The following is a 5,986-nucleotide window of genomic DNA, read 5'->3' as shown; positions in this document are numbered from 1 at the left end:
AACTCCATCTCCTATACATAATGTAACTCCATCTCCTATACATAATGCTCACTCATCTCTTTCCATTATTTGCTGCTCTCTCTGCATCTCGGTCTTATCTGTGTAACTCTGGTATCCTTATCTTATCATCTGCATAAATTCTTACACATACTTATTAATTTGTATACTTGAATTACCAGCCAACGTTGTTATAACAAATGACAGGCTTCTACAACTGGATTCATTTGTCCTGATCAAAATGAAATATTCCAGCAATGTGCAGCCGATCTCATTATTTCAATGCGTAGAGCGGCCTCTATCCTGAGCATTGCCGCTAATTAATCCTTCAGCACAATTAGACATTGTTGGAATCACAGCTGTGCACCATTAGTGTCAGTAAGTTTACACACAGCCAGCCAATAACACCCATTACATACATAATTGGATGTTGAGATTTTTAACCTGGGGCGTCTGGTGTTGGCCTTCCCTAATTAGGCTTCAAATGTTTGCAAATGGATTAATCATCAATTTTGTCTGTGTAACTGAGCAGCTTTTTCTCCACTTCAATTGACTGTTGCAGGTTTTGAGGTCAAGAGACAGGAGCAAGACCCTGAAACATATTTCTGTATCTCTTATGAAAATCAGATCAGACACATGGGACACTGATTCGCATCAAACAAATGTTATTGCGAATCACTTGTATTTAGGATTATGTGTAACAGTTAAATGTTAATATTTTGTGATGGGCAGATGCCTCTGAGACTATTTGAGTTCCTCTTGCAGACACTGGGTATAGGCACAATGGACAGAATGGACTCTCTCTGTGCTGTAACTATTCAATGATTCTATGATTTATCTCAAACTCTGAATTTTCCTCTCTTCTGTTCCTGAAAGCCTCTGGATTTTGTTGACATAGTTTTTCTAAACTCTGGGGCCATGTCCAACGGCCTTCTGTGTGTGTTTATGTGGTGAGTGTTGGCAGGTTAATCGATTGTGAAAGTGACGATGTCCATCCAGGCCCCAACCTTGACTGATTTCTCCTCCCAGCAGGAGCCATTGGAGTCCTGCCTAGTTTCTCCATTCAAAGGGGCTAGGAGTCCTTCAGTTCTTCTCCAGTTTTACATTCCCAAGAAAAGTGGTCACTGCTGTCTTTGAGGAAACCAATGCAACCCACTGCATAAGTTCTCAGTTTGGAAGAAAGGTCAAAACATTAACCCTGTTTCTCTCTCCACAGGCCGTGCCAGACCTGCGCTGTTTTTGTTGCAGAGGTTCTCATGTTTGTCTCCAATTCATCCATGGTCTTACCACGCCCTCTCTCTTTAATCTTCCCCAGCTCCATAACCCTCTGAGATGTCTGACCACTGTAATTCTGGCCTCTTGAACACCTCTGATTTCGTTCGCTCCACCAATGATGGCTGGTGCCTCAGGTTGCCCTGGTCCTCTGTTCCTCTCCGCACATGTCTCTGACTTTTGACCTCCCTTTCCTCTTCTAAGACACATCTCAAGACTTACTTATTTGATAATGATTTCCATCATATGGTTCTGTGGCTCAGTGTCAAACTTCATTTTTTAATGGTCTTCTGAAACAACTGGGATGCTTTCTCACAGTAAAGACAATATAGAAACATAAGGTGCTGATGTGCTTTGTCATTGTGCATTGAGTTCCTACACCTTACTGCCCTACTCTCCTCCATAAGGCCGTCCTTAACACTTACCCCTTTCACCAAGCTTTTGGTCACCTGTTCTAATGTCTCTCCCTGTGGCTCATGTCTGGTAACTCTTTCGTGAAGCACCTTGGGACATGTTATGACATGAAAGATGCTATATAAATGCAGTTGATAGTAATGATGTTCCTTTATATTATACAGCAGCTACAGTTGGGTTGTAACTCTGCATTTATGGAGTGCGAACCATTATTAATCACAGCTGGAATGATTATTTTAAGCAACTTTATTAATCGTGATTTAAAATTATCATGCCTACTGCATGCTGGGTAGTCTAGACATTTGATGATCTGGCCCCAGAGTCAGAGATGGAGATATAGAGAAAGAAAATGAACCTTCTTCTTTTTAAAAAAAAAATCAAAAAAAATTCACAAAGTTTAAAGCACAAATTGTGGAGGGAGGGTCTGCATGTCAATTCACTAACGTTGAAGTGATGGTAATTCTGGTGTAGAGCTCGTTCAGCCTCTCCCCTTGCACCATGAACAGTCTGATTCACGAGCACAATGGCTGCTAAATTACTATCAGCGTGCGGCCATTGTTCCCCAGTCACTGGGCTGTCCAAACAATGCATTAATTCTGGAGACGCACCGTTTGAAAAGCGGTTGGAGAATGAGAATAAATAGCATGTTTCCAGCAGCATTGAATACGGGCAGGTTTAGGCTTTAATAGACCCTCTTCTCCCAGCTGTTTCCTCACTCTCCGCCAAGTGTCGAAATGGGAGAGAGCCTCAGAGATGCTCTGCCTACTGCCCCCTCGCTATCGTATTGTGGTAACGATGTTGGTATGCTATCACTCGGTTGCAGTCTCATGCAATGAAATAGAAACATGTGAAACAAGAGGAGGCTATTTTCATCCACTTGAGCCTATTCTGCCATTCAATGAAATCATTACAACTTAAGATTTAGGGGCAGAAGTAGGCCATTCAGCCCATTGAATCTTCTCCGCTATTCAATGACATCATGCCTGATCCTCAACTCTACTTTCTTTTTTTACTACAACTATTGATTCCCTTACTGACTAAAAATCTATCTGCCTCAGCCTTGAGTATACATAATGACCCAGTCTGGAGAGCCCTCAGTGGTGAAGAATTCCACAGATTCACTCCCCTCTGAGAGAAGAAATTCCTCCTCATATTTGTTTTAAATGGCCAGCCTCTTACTCTGGTCCTAGACACTCACATGGGAAACAACCTTTCTGCATCTACACCGACAAGCCCCTAAAGAATCTTATATATTTCAATAAGGTTCCTCATTCATTCCTCTAACTTCAATGAGTGCAGGCCTAACCTACACAATCCCTCCTTCTAAGAAACCATAAACCTCATCCAAGTTATTAAGATGTATTGTAAATAACTCTGATCCCAACATGGATCTGTGTGGCACTCCACTAGTTACAGGTTGCCATCCTGAAAATGCCTCCCTTATCCCAACTCTCTGTTGTCTATTAATTAGCAACTCTCTATAAGTGCTAAGATCACAGCTGATCTGTATCTTGACTCCATTTAACAACCTCGCTTCCACAGGCCTTAACAACATTTGTTAATTAAGAGTGTAAGACTGAGCAGTACGTTAAACACTGCCCCAAAGTAACAATGCACATGGAATCAGGTGAGGAAACAGCTTCAGATCTTGTTGGAATAAGATTGAGGCCTCTCATGTAGTCTCAGTAACAATGTCTGCCATACAAATGTAACTTGTATCTAGATGCCATCATGCAATAAACTACATCTTGTTTAGGCCAAGAGACCTTTAGACTCCAAAGTGGTTTTCCTTGAAAAAATTTGATTGATTGATTGATTTTTTGTCATGTGTGCTGAAATACAGTGAGAAGCTTTGTTTACGAGCAGTAAAGGCAGATCACAGCAAGCAAAGGTTGTACAGATCAAAAAGACATAGAGGCATACAGGTTACATTGCAGGTTACATTATTTGAGGCTAGAGTCTATTCAACAGTCTGATAACGGCCAGAAAGAAGCTGTTCCTGAACCTGCTGGTGTGTGTGTTCAGGTTTCTGTACCTTCTGCCTGACAGAAGAGGTTGTAGGAGATCATTACTGGGGTGTGATGGGTCTTTGATGATGTTGGAGTCTTTCCGCGGCAGCGAGCCGTGTAATGGAACCCATGGACGGAAAGTTGGTTCCATGATGGTCTGGGCTGTGCACACCACCTTCTGTAGTTTCTCATGGTCCTGGGCAGAGCAGTTGCCATACCAGGCCGTTGTGCACCCGGGCAGTTTGCTTTCAATGGTGTATCTGTAGAAGTTGGTGAGGGGCCTTATGGTCATATCAAATTTCCTGAGCTGCCTGGGGAATAAGAGACGTTGTTGTACCTTCTTGACTGTCACATTTACGTGGGAAGTCCAGGACAGGTCATTGGTTATCGTCAATCTGAGGAACTTGATGCTCTTCACCCCCTCAACCTCAGTTCCCATTGATGTAGATGGGGGTGTTCTCCTCCTTTCTCTCTGAAGACGATGATAAGTTCGTTAGTTTTGCTGATGTTGAGAGACAGACTGTTTTCATTGCACCACGTCACCAAGCCCTCTATCTCCCTTCTGTATTTTGACTGGCCATTGTTAGATACCCATCCCACATGGTGGTGTTGTCAGCGAACTTGTAGATGGTGTTCATTCAGACATTGGCAACACAGTTGTAGGTGTACAGGGAGTACAGAAGGAGGTTGAGGACGCATCCCTGGGGGGGGTCCAGTGTTGATAACTTGACCAAGCAGACCCTGTAATTCACAACACAGAAAGAGAATGAAGCAGAGATAACAAGGTATAGAGCTGGATGAACACAGCAGGCCAAGCAGCATCAGAGAAGCAGGAAAGCTGACATTTCAGGCCTAGACCCTTCTTCAGAAATGGGGGAGGGGAAGGGGGTTCTGAAATAAATAGGGAGAGAGGGGGAGGTGGATAGAAGATGGATATAGGAGAAGATAGGTGGAGAGGAGACAGACAGGTCAAGGGGGCGGGGGTGGAGCCAGTAAAGGTGAGTGTAGGTGGGGAGTTAGGGAGGGGATAGGCCAGTCCAGGGAGGACATACATGTCAAGGGGGTGGGATGAGGTTAGCAGGTAGGAGATGGGGGTGGGGCTTGAGGTGGTAGGAGGGGATAGGTGGGAGGAAGGACAGGTTAGGGAGGCGGGGATAAGCTGGGCTGGTTTTGGGATGCGGTAGGGGGAGGGGAGATTTTGAAGCTTGTGAAGTCCACATTGATACCATTGGGCTGCAGGGTTCCCAAGCGGAATACGAGGTGCTGTTCCTGCAACCTTCGGGTGTCATCGTTGTGGCACTGCAGGATGCCCAGGATGGACATGTCGTCCAAGGAGTAGGAGGGGAAGTTGAAATGGTTCGCGACTGGGAGGTGCAGTTGTTTAGTGCGAACCGAGCATACGTGTTCTGCAAAGCGGTCCCCAAGCCTCCGCTTGGTTTCCCCGATGTAGAGGAGGCCACAACGGGAACAACGGATGCAGTATACCGCATTAGCAGATGTGCAGGTGAACATCTGCTTGATGTGAAAAGCCTTCTTGGAGCCTGGGATTGGTAGAGGGGGGAGGTGTGGGGGCAGGTGTAGCACTTCCTGCGGTTGCAGGGAAAAGTGCCGGGTGTGGTGGGGCTGGAGGGGAGTGTGGAGCGGACAAGGGAGTCCCGGAGAGAGTGGTCCCTCTGGAAAGCAGATAAGGGTGGGGAGGGAAAAATGTCTTTGATGGTGGGGTCGGATTGCAGATGGCGGAAGTGTCGGAGGATGATGCGTTGGATCTGGAGGTTGGTGGGATGGTACGTGAGGACGAGGGGGATTCTGTTTTGATTGTTATTGCGTGGACGGGGTGTGAGGGATGAGTTGCGGGAAATGCGGGAGACACGGTCGAGGGCGTTCTCGACCACTGAGGGGGGGAAGTTGCAGTCCTTGAAAAACGAGGACATCTGAGATGTTCGGGAGTGGAATGCCTCGTCCTGGGAGCAGATGGGGTGGAGGCGAAGGAATTGGGAATAGGGGATGGCATTTTTGCAGGAAGGTGGGTGGGAGGAGGTGTATTCTAGGTAGCAGTGGGAGTCGGTGGGCTTGAAATGGACCGCTTTGCGGAACACCTACGCTCGGTTCGCACAAAAAAACTGCACCTTCCAGTCGCGAACCATTTCAACTCCCCCTCCCATTCCTCAGATGACATGTCTATCCTGGGCCTCTGGCAGTGCCACAACGATGCCACCCGAAGGTTGCAGGAACAGCAAATCATATTCTGCTTGGGAACCCTGCAGCCCAATGGTATCAATGTGGATTTCACAAGC

The sequence above is a fragment of the Rhincodon typus genome, chromosome 25 (genome assembly GCF_021869965.1).
Source record: "Rhincodon typus isolate 14 chromosome 25, sRhiTyp1.1, whole genome shotgun sequence".
Taxonomy (NCBI): domain Eukaryota; kingdom Metazoa; phylum Chordata; class Chondrichthyes; order Orectolobiformes; family Rhincodontidae; genus Rhincodon; species Rhincodon typus.
This window is presented reverse-complemented; position numbering follows the sequence as displayed.